Here is a 16058-nt window from a genome sequence, read left to right as displayed (position 1 = left end):
TTGGGGGGTCTAGAAAGAGTTGGGAGTTTGTCAGCCATGATTTGGTTGCTGAGAATGATTGTTGGGTTTTTATTAGTAGTTCTGGGAGAGTATGATTGGTGCAGATTAAGGCTGAGAGGGAAGAGGTGGTATATAGATTGTTGGTGAATATATCAAACAGTAGGGGTCCTAAAATGGACTCCTGGGGACACCTGCAGGGTTTTGTAGGCAGGGGGAGAGTTGGGTAGACCATTTGACTGCTTGCTTCTGACCATGTAGGTAGCTTTGGAGCCACTGGAGTGTGGTAGTGGAGCATCCTAGTTTGGATGGTGTGTCTAGCAGTAACGTATGGGAAACTGTGTTGAAGGCTTTTGTTAGGTTGAGTAATACAGCAGATACTAGGTATCCTTTGTCCCTGGCTTTGTTAACTGTGTTTGTGAAGGATAATAATGCTGTAGATGTGCTGTGGCCTGACCTGAAGTCATGCTGAGATTGAGTGAGCAGGTTGTTTTGGAGCAGATATTGCATTAACTGTTGGTGAATACACCTCTCCATGATTTTAGATAAGGAGATACTATTGATATTGGGCAGAAATTAGGTATTTATTGGGCTTTCCTTTATGAATTGGCATTATGTGTGACATTTTCCATGTTGTGGGTACTGTATACTGACTAGATATGTGACTGGGTCAGCTGCAAGTCTTACGTATTGGGTGCGAGGTTGTCAGCTGATATGGAACAGGGTTTCAGTTTGAGAAGTAGCTTTTTTATTGTAGAAATGGGTATGGGATGAAAGGAAAAAGTAGTGTTAGGGTTGTTTGGTTGTTTGTGTAGTTATGGGCTCAGTCTGTTGTAGGTGGTGTTGCATTGTTCTGGTTGGTTTGAAGGTTTGGGTGGGATATCCTCAGTTAGTTTTGGAAATGAGTAAGACTGACATAGTATGTATTTCCTTTTGATCATTTATATATGAGTGTTATAACCACCTTAAGCCAAATCATGCAATGCATTGTGAAACGACAGCTGTAAAGTCTCACAGCATATTTTGCGGTACATAGATGAGACAGGACTTGACAATTTTTGAATTTAAACATCCATTGCTGAAATCACAAATAAAGATCCAACATGAAATGATGTTTCTTTGTCATTGTACAATATATGGAATGCAATGAAGTTTTACCTTAATGTGAGAATGGAATTTAAGGCAGTATACTTGGTATGTGCATATTGATTGACAGGTAAGAAAGATGAGATGCAAGGCATTCACAAAGTATTGTCAGGTGAAGTCTACTGGGAGGAAATCATAAGGAGAGGCATATGAACAGAAGCTGGCTGACAACTAGAATAAGTACAATTTAAGGCTGTTATAAAAAATACTATTTTGGAAAGAAGGTTGCATGGCTAAACTTCTTTGCCAAGAAAAATTATGAAACAGATGTTAACAGAAGAGTCATAGATGCCTGAGAATGATTTCTGAAGCTTTGGAGAATGAAAATTGTGAGGCAGTTATATATGATGATGTTTACAATTCATTTGATCAGACACTCATGTGTATGGCAAAGTGAATTGCAGTGTGCTTTGTATGAAGGGCTGTTTTTGTGAAAATCGGATTGGCTAACTTCCAGGTTGATCTACAAAGATAAGTGGCTTTATTGCTGGGATTTTGTGTGCAAGTGTATGTGTTTTAGTATTAGAGCTGGGATTCATAGATAGGCTTACTGTATGTGTGAGTCTGTTGCAGTTAGGGTCAGGTAAGGGAAAAGAATTATTGTATCTGCAAGACTGCATGGAGTAAGGTTAAAATAAGTTAGCTGAAGAAAAAGATGGCTGCTATCCTATATACACTACAACTCCTGGCTCTCCTACACTTTTCAGGAAAATCCAATTAGAAAGATGCTAAGCAGCAACTAAAAAATGATAATACTCAACTAAAAATACAAAATAATTCATTACCTACCTGTTGCTGGAACTGAATTTTACTTTTCTTGGTTGTAAGTGTTCAGATTTTGTAGATTGAACTCCAGTAGTAAACTGCCACAAGGTACTAAGAACCATTATCAGCATGATAAAATGAAAAAAAACGGAACAGTCAACTACAGAATCGATTCCCCACACTCCGTTCCAGGAGAAGCTGCTAAAGCACCAGCACACTGTATGAACCAAACTACGAAGATTCTCATAAAACCACCGAAACATTTATTAAAACATAAATCTGTTGAGCGCTTTCATCTATTACATAGACTTCCTCAGAACCATTAATTAATTAATTAATTAATAAATGTTTTGGTGGTTTTATGAGAACCATTATCAGCATATCAAGACATAAGGAAAACTCTAAAATGTTAAATGATGAATTAAATATGGAAATTGTAACTACTAAAACAAAATTCTCAGTACTTGCTTCTCTGGAGGAAGACATTATCTCGAAAAGACCAAGAACTGTGAAACAACAGGATACAGTAAAACCCACTAGGAAATCAAAAATGGAGTAACTAGCAAATGTGGAAGATCTAAATGGGTCTATATCAGAACATCGAAGCTTTAAAAATTTGAATGTTCTAATATCGACCCATTTTAATCGAATGCTAAAAATAACAAAGCTGCAGAACACCAAATTCTTTCCTAGGGAAAGAATTTGGTTGGCCAGTTCTGTGCCTTTGCTATTTTCAGCGCTGTGGTGGAGATTTACGGGTCGGGTTCAGGTAAGTGTGCGATTGTGTGGTTGTTAGGATTAGGGTGTGGGTTAGGTGAGTTAGGGTTAGGGCGTGGGTTAGGTGAATTAGGTTTAGGGACGGGTTAAGTGAGTTAGGGTTAGGGCATGGGTTAGGTGAGTGTGCGATAGTGATGGACCTTAGGGTTAGTGTTTGGGTTAAGGTAAGTGGATAGATAGTAGTGTATGTATAGTTTAGTGAAGGGTTAGTTGTAGGATTATAAGTGTATGTGTGTGTATTGATGTTTTTTAGGTGTGCTTGTGTTGTGTGTATGTGTTTCGGAATAGCACATTTTTTCCTTGGGAAAAAATTCACTGTTCTGAATGTTTGATATTATGTGGTTTAGATATTTTAGGTTCGATGAAATAGCATTCGCTATTTTCATCTTTTGATAACGTGATATAAATTCATCTAAATGCTGCCCTTCAACCAATACACCAAACAATTAAGGATCTCACCGTGCAACTCCAAACGTTCAATGAGTCGTTTTAATCAAACAATGTCAGTGATGGAAAAAACAGAAAGCAAGATTGCAGACAACGAAATCAAAACTGAAAAGTTACACCATTCGTAAAATAACCTGAAACTCATCCAAGAGATGCAAGCAAAAATTACAGACTTAGAAGCACGTTCAACGCGAAATAATATTATTATCAGGGGCATTCTGGAACACATTGTCCATCCTGACTTAATATCAGCCATCAACCAGATATGAGTGGTTCTACTTGAAAACCCTGAAGAGGTGAAGTAAATAAATGTAGAAAGAGCTCACTGTGCACTACGTGTAACACAGAAAATAATTAATCTGAGACAGATCGATGTAAAACGTTTAAACTACCAACATGTCCCAAAAATTCTACAAGCTGTTATAAAGAAAAGCTCACTCACCTGGAATGGGTACAGGATCTCCTTCATGCAGGATCTTCTTCTTCAGATTAGACCAGCGAGACAGTCCCTGGTACCTTACTGCTGATATCTAATCCAGAAACAAATTAAGTTATGAAATTCCCGAGCACTTTGACATTCACTTACCGAGATTCTAAATACTCAATATTAAATAATTCAGAAGCAAAAGATATCTTATGAAGATCTTTCAGGAAATACCTAAACTAGATCTGTCCACTATCTTACTCAAAACAGACTGTATCCAGACGGTACCATCACTTGATTTCTGTATGAGGTTCTTAGTGACCTGATTGTTATTGTGGATAGGGCAGAGATTCCTTTAAAGGCTCTAACAGCAAGCAAATATTTCCGGAACATAAATTAGAAATTGGAGTTCCTTATCAGAACTTTAGGTAAGGAACAAAATGTATCTGCCTCTTCCTTCCTATGATGCAACCCCCCCTGCCATAGTAATGATCAGGTTGGTATCTGCCGGTGACAATCTGCTTTTTTTTTTTTTTTAAGTAAATTGCTGCATTAAGCTTCTGCTATCAGAAGTCTTCAATTATTGGGTGGACACAAAGCAAAGGACAGAGAACAACAATGCTTCATCTTCAACTTAACTGTGGTCAATACTGTATTGTTATGAGATAACCTGCAAACGGTCTCAACCAAATTTCAGTCGGAACTGTCAACTGACTCGATTCCTAGTTCAGTTATTTTTTTACATGTAATTAGGATATGCAAGCACCTAGCTACGCATTGAAATTGCCATTTAATTTAAAGGTAATGTGTTTTGGATTTCTTGGACCTTGATTTTAGAAATAGCAGTTATATCTGGTGCTAGTCTTTACCACAAGGAAGGTCATGAATATAATCAGTATACAAGTTTTTTACTCATTTCTAAAAATGAGATCGGAAGCAAAATTTCCTTTGACCATTCAGCGGGATGTTACAAGCAAATAATTTATGTTCTGATGCATGCAAATTTAATTCATTACAAGAGCTGCTGTGTGTAGTGCATTATTACAGAGATTTAGGAAGGCAGTGTCTTATGAAGTACCAAGTTATTTTATAACAGGCATTTAAGCAAAAACGTCATGGTGAAAAGTAACTCAGAGTTATGATGATTACACTGCCGCCCTATATAAAAAATGCATGCACAAGGCACTATCCACTGAGTCATCTCACATGAATAATAAGACAACTCATAACCATGAATGAATATGTGAAATGAAGATTAAGTTTCACCTCCTAAACTTTGACTTTCCATATTATCGGGCATTTGTAGGCGCATGCTGTCATTCCACAATTTTGTAATCATAACTTATCACAGCATTATGGTTTAGCATGCTCAGTTCTTTAAACATCCTAATTACTCTCATACTGCCACTTGTCAAGATAATGAGTTCTGTTTCCTCTTTGTCCAATTATTTATCAGCTGCAATGGAGGTGCGATGTTTATAGATGCTGGGCAGTTGAAGTATCTCCTGCTGAATTAGTTATCTCTGACATCTATATTGGCAGTGATAAAACCCTTGTTGAGTAGCACAGACCACATTGTTGCCAAACAAGACATTTTCCTTGTGAGCTATGCATTATAGAAAGAAGCAAAATAATTTAATACAAATTACTCTATCATATATAGTATAAACATAGGGAATGGTTGTGAGTGACACATCTGGAACTAAATATCGTTTAGTACCAATGTTATCTAAATATGCATGTATGTCTTCTTTTTTTGATATCTATATAAGTGAACGAGTCATTCTCTGACCATTTCCATCGATGACACAAGCTATCAAGACAAACATAATTACAAGGTGTATATGTATGGATTAGTGTAACCAAACACAGGTAAATTGTTTTAAAAATGCATTTAGACTTGTTTCAGGACAATCTGCAAGTTAGTAAATCTTACTACTCTATTATATTGAGGGATGCTGTTTCTTCCTTTTCAATGCTGGGAACTTGCCTTGCTGAGGAGCCATCTTAGGTTAGTGATTTCATTACTGTATTTAAAATATTGGTATAAGTTTGGGGTTCAAACCTCAGGGTCTTGTGCTTATAGGTGCAGAGGGTACAGTACTTAGATTTAGTAATTGACCTGTAAACTAGAAATAATCCAGAGTTTATTTATTTTATTTATTTATTTTAGATTTGTTAACCGGGGGTGTCTGACTGAGCCAAAAAGGCCCTTTTTCAGCAGAGGCCTGGGCAGAAAAGCTCCACAAAGAAAAATTACAGACACATTTAGTTATTTAGACATGATCAGTATACACACAAATTACAAGAGACATGTTTTTACAGTGATATGTGGCACATAAACAGTTATAGTGGAGATAACAAACAAAAAAATATTAATTTTAAAAATAAAGGTAATTAATAGATTTGTGGTGTACAGCTGAAATTTGGAACATAGGTAGAATACATACTTAGTACACAAGTACAGCACATACATTGTAGATTAGCCAGTGTTTGTGAGTAAGATTGAAAACTATTATCAAGTGCTCTAGATTTAGTATGTATATGTTATCCGCTTTCACTAGCCTGGGGAGCAATCATGGCACTGCCAACTTTGCTTGAGATGTTGCCTGATGAGGTCTTTAAAGGAGGCTTTGGATGATGTGTTTTGAATGCTAGTAGGGAAAGAGTTCCATTTTTTAGTCACTGAACTACTATATAGTGCATCTCCAAAGCTATTGTAGTGGTTGGTGACTTCTAGTAGTAGTTTGCTTGATGATCTAAGAGGCCTTTTGGCTGAGTGATGTACTAGGTTTTTGAGGGCAGGACACTTATTGGGGAGGTAATAGATAGAATGACAGAGGCAGAGCTGATTGAAGGTTAAGAGGTTGAGCAGTTCAAGCCAGTGGAGCTGTCTCAAAGCAGTACAGTGATGAGTTATATATGAGCGATTTGCAGCAAAGCAGGCAATTCTGTTACAGCAGGCTTCCATTTTGCTTAGTTCAATTTTGTTGAGATTAGTCAGAATGTGAGATGCATAGAGTAGGGTGGATAGACGTTGCGAGCGAGCAATAGCTGATCTTGTGTTGTTGGTAAGAAATGGTATGATACAGTAGAGTGACCACAGTTTAGCATGTACTTTTTTAATAGTTAAGTTGAGATGACTATCAAATTTTAGGTGGGAGTCTATGGTTATTTCCAATAGCTTAGCCTGTGCCACTGGAGCAATTGGAGTAGCATTTGTGGACTAGATAGTGAATTGACTGTTCGTGTTTTTGTTAGAACTGGTTATAATCATAAGCTGAGTTTTCTTTGGATTGAGGATAAGTTGGGCTTTGGTAAGGTAGCTTTCAACATCAGATAATGCTAGTTGAGTTGTTTGCAGGAGAGTGGGAATGTTTTGTGCAGCACAAATTAAGTTAGTGTCATCTGCATACTGGATTATAGATGCATGCTGTGTGGAGGTATGGAGGTCATTTGTGAAGACTGTGAATAGTAGTGGTCCTAAGATAAAACCCTGTGGGACTCCTATAGTTATGGGCAGCTGAGGAGAGAGATAATTTTCCCATTTCACAGCTTGGTACCTGTCAATAATGTAGCTTTGGAACCAGGTAAGAGTGGAATTTGATAGTTGATATTGGTTTAGTTTGTTTAGCAGGATTTGATGTGAGACTGTTTCAAATGCTTTAGACATACCCAAAAAAAGAGTTGACACTTGTAGGCCTTTATTTTTGAGATGGTTTACTGTGTCTGTGAAACAGAGGAGTGCTGTAGTGGTACTATGGGCAGGTCTGAAACCATGCTCAGTAGGTGACAGGATGTTGCTGACTAGGAGATAGTTCAGCATCTGGGTATGGATGCATTTTTCTAGGATTTTGGCCAGAGGGGAGAGTAAAGCAATGGGTCTATAGTTATTAAGTTCAGTGGAGGTCCCGCCTTTATGTATGGGTGTAACATAGGATATTTTCCAGAGTTTGGGCACATAGTTTTCAACAACTGATCTGTTTATGAGAGTGGAGACTGGGATAGCAATAGCATCTGCTGTGAGTTTCAAGAAATAGCTGGGGAGTAGGTCGGCTGATATTGATGAGGTTTTTAGTTTAGAAAGCATGTTTTTGATTGAAGTGGTGGAAACTGTTTTGAGGGTAAAGCTTGTATTGTATTTTTGATACATTTGTGATGTTCATGTACATTATAAGCTTGGCGGTTTATGATTGATAAGCTAAACACTTCAAACAGCCAGGTAATTATATTCTGGATAGATACCTTAATAAATACAATGTTGACTCTTTCACCAATGCCCTTTATCACATTAACTGACATTCAGAACAATTCACAGAGTAATCCAAAAACTTTCAGTTTCACCATCAAAATCCTCCTTCACCTGGCAGAAAAACCCAGCCTAGTTCTATGCCAAATGATACTGTTAGCCTTATAGCAAACTTCTTTAACTCCCACTTTGTTAACATGACAGCTTCACTAGGTAGATCCACAGGTTCTTAACCATACTATAATAAACCTGAAATACACCTCAAGCACATCAAAGCAGTAGCTCAGGCCTTTGCATTTTAAAGTCTCTGTCCTCATAAATAGATCAGTTACCAAGCCATACATTTTGAAAATATGGAAACAATCTACTATCCCATAGTTATACTTCCTCCACTCTCAAAACTCTTGTAGTGTAGCTTGTACACTCAAATCCTTCATCATCTACTCAACAGTAATCTCTCTCACCTACCTAACATGGGACCCACACCCATCATAGCATCACTACTGCTCTGCTTTCATTTCTAGACAAAGTTAACCAGCACTGTAATGCTGGCAAGTCAGTCTCAGACATTTTTTGGACCTCTCCCAGCCATGTGAGACTGTTCCATACCCAAACTAATTCAAATCCTAGCATAACTTAACTGATCTCAGACATTATCAGAGTTCAAGAGGTACCTAAACGATTTCATCCAAATTGTAAGGTGGCAAAACATGTGCTTCTTCTTCCTTGCAGTCTCTATAGGTGTCACCAAAGGGTTCATTCTTGAACCTTACTATTTAACAAATACATAACTAACCCTTATACTGTCAAGTCTCCACCCGCTATGATTCAATATGCAGTGGATGCTACGATCTTTTGCTCAGCATTACTCAGGAAACCTATTCAGCAGAGGAATAGTGGATAGATAATGCTCCCTTTACACTTGATGCTTTAAAAAACTAAACTGATCTGCTTCTTCTCTTATACCATTTCCCCAAAACTCAAATAGTTTCAATATTTTTTCTGTTGAAAATATTAAACTTGAGTAGGCTTCTCACACCAAGTAACTTGATGTAACAATTAATAAGCTCTGGTTTTAAATTCATATACATAGTGTTATAAAGAAAACTCAGCAAAGGCTTGAGGCTTTATACAGAGTCAAGCCATTTCTCACTAGCCTAGGTCATAAATCTAATGAACAGGCTTACCTCCTTCCAATACTCCTATGCACTTCCCTATCCCCACTAACCTACACAACAGCTTCCTAGGAAATTTTGAACAATACCACAATAAAATTGCTAAATCTGCTGCTAATTCCACTAACAGATCCCACGTTTGCCTTGCACTCTCAAAATTAAACTGAATGGAATTTCCATATTATCTTAAATTCCTCCACCTAAAACTGTGCATTCCATATATCACCACCCAGATGAATGACCTTCCCTGCGTAGCTTCCTGCAGCAGGATTAACCATAGTAGACCTCTATACTCTAAAGGTAAATTCTTGGCTCAACAATCTAAATTCCAGAGCTCATCAGGGGATGCTCTGTACTGTACTTATAGCTCTAAAGCATGAAATACCTTACCTAATCCACTATGGAAAAAAGATAATTAGCTTATCTTTAAGAAAGACTTCCATGCTCATCTCCTAAATGCTAGATTATGTCAATGCCCTATCCCAATTAACTGACTAACTACTAAATGCTATCCTATCTACACCTTCTTCTTACTTAAACCTGTCTCCTTGTTACTATAACTCATGACTGGTCTTCTCCAGTTGATTCTTTCCCTCCTTATCTAACTTTCAATTTCACTTCCTCCACAAATACCTCCATCCCATCTGCATTTCTTATGATCAAAGCACTACTACCTTGGAACCTGTAACATTGTTATTAATTTGGAACCTTCAAATATTCAACTGCTTTTGACATGATTTGCACTGTAATATTTTTAAATCATTGTAAGGTATGCTTATTATTTACGATGTGCTTATTTTGTATGTATGATTGACTGTAAGTAAGGAAATTTTTTTTTTACTTGACACATTTTTTGCCTAATTGTCATGCTAGCTCAACTCTTATGTACTTTTAAATGTTTTATGCTTATTGAACTTTGCTCTCTGTGCCTCTGCTAAAAATGGTCTTGCATGCCCATTTGGACAAGATTGATAAACAAATGCAATAAAGAAATAAAATAAATATGTTTTTGTTATTGTTTTCTGTATCAGGCATTGAATATGTCAGCCATTCATGATGTATAAATGCTACCACATGTTAATAAGTATTTTACCTGCCTGTACAGCAACTGTTCTTTTATTCTTCTGGTGTGATCCTTGGCTGGAAATTGTGAAATGTCATCACACTTACCCACTTAAGAAATAAAACGAAAACAAAATAAATAATACTTGTGAGTTTTCAGAAAAGGGTATGGGTATTCTAGTATTAGTGCCTTATTCTAGTTAGGCAGTTTTGGCAATTAAAAAAGTGGAGGGATATCATATGTAACAAAGTAGAATTAGCAAAACACAGATAACACAAAGAATGTGATAGAAAAAAAGAAAGCAAGGCGATATTGTACATCAAGGAGTGTGGGATACTGTATGTATGTTATTTATTCATTTATTTATTTCCATACTTTATAAATTAATCACTTAATCTATTAGTTAACTATTAAGTATACTAAGAAGACATGTGGATGATTTTATCAGACATATGGACTACAGCAAGAAATATAGAATGTATAGGGAGTAACCACTGAAACAATGAATACTTACTCTATCAGAGATGTGTGCATATTCTATTAATAATTATCTAACTGTACAACTTAATGTGACATGTCTAATCATAAAAGAAAAACAGATAAAGGCTGTATTACCAAAAACAAAATGTTTATTTCTGTCACAGTACTTTTGTCTATAATGGTCTGAGAAGTCCGTCATAAATGAAAGCACTAACTGTAGTAGAAATAAATGTTTTTTTCTTGCTGATAGCTGTTTTATTTCATGAAAAGTGCTGCTACTTGACATTCTGTAACAAGCTTTCTGAAGGGTACTTTCTGGTCAGTCTTGGCCTTGGATTACTAATAAAACTGTTGCACAACAACACCACCATGTACTTGATTTATTTGGTTACAACATACCCTGTAATAAAACTGTTGTGAAAACGATAAAATTGGTATCTGCATGCCTGATTTCTTTTTGCAGCAGTTTTATTGGCTTTAAGTTATTTTTATTGTTGGGATGATGAACACAGGAATTTGTGTGTACATTTTGCATTTGGTCTTGGATCACTTACTTGGGCAAGTAGTGTTCTTCCTGCCTACCTCTTTCTTGTAAGTGTTGCTTTCTGGTATCATTCCATCTTTTTCAGACTTTCAGGAAATTGAGACTTTATAGTTAAAAAAACAAAGAATCTCCCTTCCCCCATTCCATGTACAGTTTAGACAGCAAAAATGTAATAGTTCATTTTAGGATGCTTCTCTTCTTCTTTCAACTAGAAAAAACTGAATTTAAAGGGCCACTTGTATCACATTGTTTCTTCAGTGCAAAATTTAGATTTTTCCAGTGAATTCCAAACAGTTGCCAGGTCTGCTCTTGATCCATGTTTCCTCATTCATATATACAAACACTTAAAACTCCTCTGCTGATGCCTGCTCTATTCATTTCTAAAAGACATAAAGCCTTTGCTAAGCTCAGGATGACATGAGTATGAGTAATGGCTCGGGTAATGTGATAACCGACATAGAGAGGTAAAAATGAAGCACTGATTCTATCTCACCCATGTTAGGATAAGGACCACAGCCTGTCCATTGGTGCTGGCCACAGGCCATACCTCCTGTAACTGTGTAGTTGCTCAAAACTGCATAATCATATATGAAAGCAAGCATGAATCTGCAGCTAGTTACATGCAGTAGCAATGAAAGTAGCAGCTGCAATAGCAGCAGTTGTTTATATTAAGTTTTAGGGAGAAATAAATGAAACCCCAGAATATTTGAAACTTGCTGCACAGGCCAATAAAGCCCTGTGTTTCTTATGCTTAGGCAAACACTCAGCTTGTGCTGTGCTGATGAGGTCATAACAAGGCCGAAATATGCATATCCACATCTAGTGGGGTTTGGCTTTATTGGCCAGAAATTGTCCATTAAAACAACGAAACAAGTCATGGGCATTCAGAATCGCCAATTAGCTGAAACACCTGGCGTTCATAAGGATCATTTGCATAGATCCCATGGGCCTCTGATTCAAGAGGTTTGAGAGGTCACTCATTGGAAGTTCCAGCTTAGCTGGAGTTTTCATTTAGTTTTTACATATTTAGTGATTTCAATCCTCGATGATTTGCCAGAAAACCACAAATGTTAAGAGGAACAGACTGAAAATATGCAGCAAAAATCAACATTTTCCAAAGTCTGGTATGCACACAATTCCTTGAGCCTGATTGATGAAATGGTGAATGTCAAACTTGCCCCCCTGCAGGACCTAGCATAAAGACACTTCATGATTTGATCCTTTTTCAGTGTGTGTGTGTGTGTGTGTGTGTGTGTGTGTGTGTGTGTGTGTGTGTGTGTGTGTGTGTGTGTGTGTGTGTGTGTGTGTGTGTGTGTGTGTGTGTGTGTGTGTGTGTGTGTGTGTGTGTGCGTGTGTGCGTGTGTGTGTGTGCGCATGTGTGTGTGTGTGTGCGGGTGCGCGCGCGTGTGTGTGGGTGATAGATATTATATAAATATGCATTTGTGTGTGCGCTTACACACAGATAAACACAAATATATACACACATACAAAGAATTTAGAGTAGACAGTCATCCACCTTTTTTTTCTTTTTAATTGTTTATGATGTAGGAAAGGCGTTGGAGTGCACATAATAGGAAAACAAACAAATAAAAACCATCAGACATGGAAACATGGAAACGATGCAGAAAGTGACCAAAGATCGGGTCTGAACTCTGGACCAATATGAGACAGATATCTTAACCTCTGACCTTCTGTGCTGCTACAAGAATGTCTAAAACTGCCTTTCATCATTTGTGTTGTTCAACTTTGATTTTTATAGCAGTGATGTGCAGCCTCCACTGTCTATTACTCATGATGTACCTGTTTCTAAAATACACCAAGAGCACAGTTATTAACTGCAACCCAGAAGCTGCAGCTGTTGGTTGCCAGCTTGTCTTGAAGCTCTATGACTAAGGAATGATCTTTGTCTAGAAAACTGACAGGAGGATCCCATTAGTTACTTTGAATTGCTCAGACAGCCTTTCTTTTCACCTGCAAAGTGCTTGCTGGAGGCGGGGAAGCTCTCTGTTTAATTGTGTTGATTTTATTGCAAGCTTTTATTGACAACCCTAATGGGATTTACAGTCAGGAATATTGACAGCCACAAATCAAGACCTGCCATTAGCTACAAGTCAGTAGGGAACAGGAAGGATGTTTTGAAAGGGAAGTACGAAAAAAGAAACATATCCATTCTGCTTTCTTCTGTAGATGATGTATGTTGCTCATTTTTGCAGAAAAGGGCAAACATTTTCTTTTGAGCTGCAAAACACAGGAATTTTAGCATTAAGCTGCATATCAAATATTTTCATTAGACAGTGGATGTTAATTATATATTTATTTATTTTTGTCAAGTTTATTTTCATGGTAATCGCCAGCAAAGGGTAATGGCGGTTAAACTGACTTTGCTGTAGAGTATTACTAAGTATAGTTAATCACATACTGAAAATCAGTAGCTGGCTTTTCTAGTGCTCTCTAGCATGATACATGAATATACATGGCAGCTGAAAACAACAGGCATGCTATTGGCTAAGAGCCATGCCACGCCATTGCTGCTTGGATTCCTTGCTCCTGGCTACATGTCTTAGTACATTCAGTACTACCTGTGCCACGTTTACTAAAGCACAGAGTAAATGAGGCTACTTCAGCAATGCATGAGTTTTATTTTATTTTATTTATTTTACATTTGTTGAACGTAATATTCCGACTGGATATATGTCCATTTGGGTCTATATTAGAAGACTGAACATTCAAAATGTTGAGTATTCTAATATTGAACCCTACCAATCGAAAATACTAAACATTGAACATTCATAACAGCAAATTTTTTTCCTAGGGAAAAAAATTGCTGTTCCAAAACACATACACACAACACAAGCGCACCAAACAAGTAGCAATCCACACACATACACCTAAACTCTTACACCTAATCCTACACTAAACTATACACACACCACTAACTATCCACTTACCTTAACCCAAACCCTAACCCTAAGGTCCATCACTATCGCACACTCACCTCACCTGCGCCCTAACCCTAACTCACCTACCCCGTCCTAACCCTCACGTCCACACAATCACACACATATTTAACCCGCGCCCTAACCCTAACTCACCTAACCTGCCCTAACCCTCAAGTCCACACAATCACACACATACCTAACCCGCACTGAATCACACACTTACCTGAACCCTACCCGTAACTATCCACCAGAGTGCTGAAAATACAGAAGCAACAGAAATTGACAACCGAATTCTTTCCCTAGGAAAGAATTTGGTTTTCTGCTTCTTTGATATTTTCAGTGCTCGCTGAAAATGGGTCGATATTAGAACACTCAACATTTTAAATGTTCTGTGTTCTAATATAGACCCTGTCCATTTTCAGCGAAGGCCTGGAGAGAAAAGCTCCTAGATAATAATACACACTGAACATTTAGTAAATGCTAGTTTCAAGCAGATTACAGTCATAAGCAATACCAGCATTTAGCACATATAGTATTAACTTATTATAAAACACTTTACAAAACATAACATTATTTTCAAAGTTATATATACATAACATTACATTCAGGTTTAAGATACATTGAGCAGCAGTTATACAACTGACCCATCGTGAAATGGTGTGGTAGAAAAAAGTTAGAAGTAGTTGAAGGTAATGTGCCTAAGTAATAGAGAAGTCACTAGTTGGGGTTAGTGCAAGGACATAACCAAAGAGTTTTGAAGTATTACTTGAGTTTGTTTTTGAATCGACTTAGTGAGGTTTCTAGGGTCAAGTCAGCTGGGAGTCTGTTCCATGTTTTTCCAACAGAGTTGGCAAACCGAGAGTCCCTAGCTGAGTAGTTGGATTTGTATGTTTGAACTAGGAGTCTAGTGGATGATCGCAGTGGACAGGTGCTGGTGTAGGGGCTGATACTATTTTTTAGTGCAGGTGTATTTTCTGGTTGGTAAAGGACTTTATGTGCCACTATTAGCTGGTTGAACAGCAGTAGGATAGGCAGTTCAAGCCATCCTAGTCGATTTAGGTTGTGACAGTGGTATGTCCATTAGGCTGTGCCAGTAGCAAATCTGGCATTGTTGTTATAGCAGGAGGATAGTTTATTAAGCTCTGTTTTGTTTAAGTTGGAGAATAGAGGTGAGGCGTAGAGAAGAGTTGATAGAAGATGGGAGTGGGCAATTGCAGTTCTAGCAAGTGGGTAAAGAAAGGTTTGATTCTGTAAAGAGAGCAAAGTGTTTTATTAATGGTTTTGATAGTTTGATTGATATGCACATCAAACTTCAGGTTGTTATCAACTATGACACCCAGTAGTTTAGTTTGGCCTTCTGGGGAGATGATAGTGTCATTGTTAGTGGTTATGTTGAAGGATGGCAGTGGGGTCCTGCATGTGGGGGAGAAGAGGAGCAGCTTAGTTTTGTTGGGGTTTGGGGTTAGATGTTGATTGGAGAGCCATTTTTCCACTGTATTGAAGGTATTTTGGGTTAATGTGAATAAAGTAGCTGGTGAGGTGCCAGAACAAATCAAGGTGAAGTCATCCATATATTGAATGCAGGTAGCATCTGCAATGACTGAATGAAGGTCGCTGATAAAGATGGAGAAAAGAAGGGGTCCTAGTATTGAGCCCTGGGGGACTCCTAATGTGATGGGTAGACGAGATGATAGCTTGTCCTGCCATAGGACTGTCTGTTGCCTGCCCTGCAGGTAGGAATGAAACCATTGGAGTGCATGGTTGTTTAAGGAGATGGCCTTCAAGGTATTTATAAGCATTTTGTGGTCAACCATGTCAAAAGTCTTGAATAGATCTAGAAAGAGTGCTGAGGATAGTTTGTCATTATTGTGGTTGATGTTAGAGAAAGAAATGAGGGCAGAAGTAGTACTGTGGTGTGACTTAAAGCCATGCTGAAAGTTGGACAACAGCTTGTTCTGTGTGAGGTAGTGCATGAACTGTATGTGTACACACGTCTCCATAATTTTAGCTAGAGGTGACAGAATAGCTATGGGTCTAAAGTTTGACAGTTCA

The sequence above is a fragment of the Protopterus annectens genome, chromosome 6.part1, assembly GCF_019279795.1.
Source record: "Protopterus annectens isolate FY-2018-M chromosome 6.part1, PAN1.0, whole genome shotgun sequence".
NCBI lineage: Eukaryota > Metazoa > Chordata > Ceratodontiformes > Protopteridae > Protopterus > Protopterus annectens.
The sequence above is the reverse complement of the archived record's forward strand: the minus strand, read 5'-3'. Positions refer to the sequence as shown.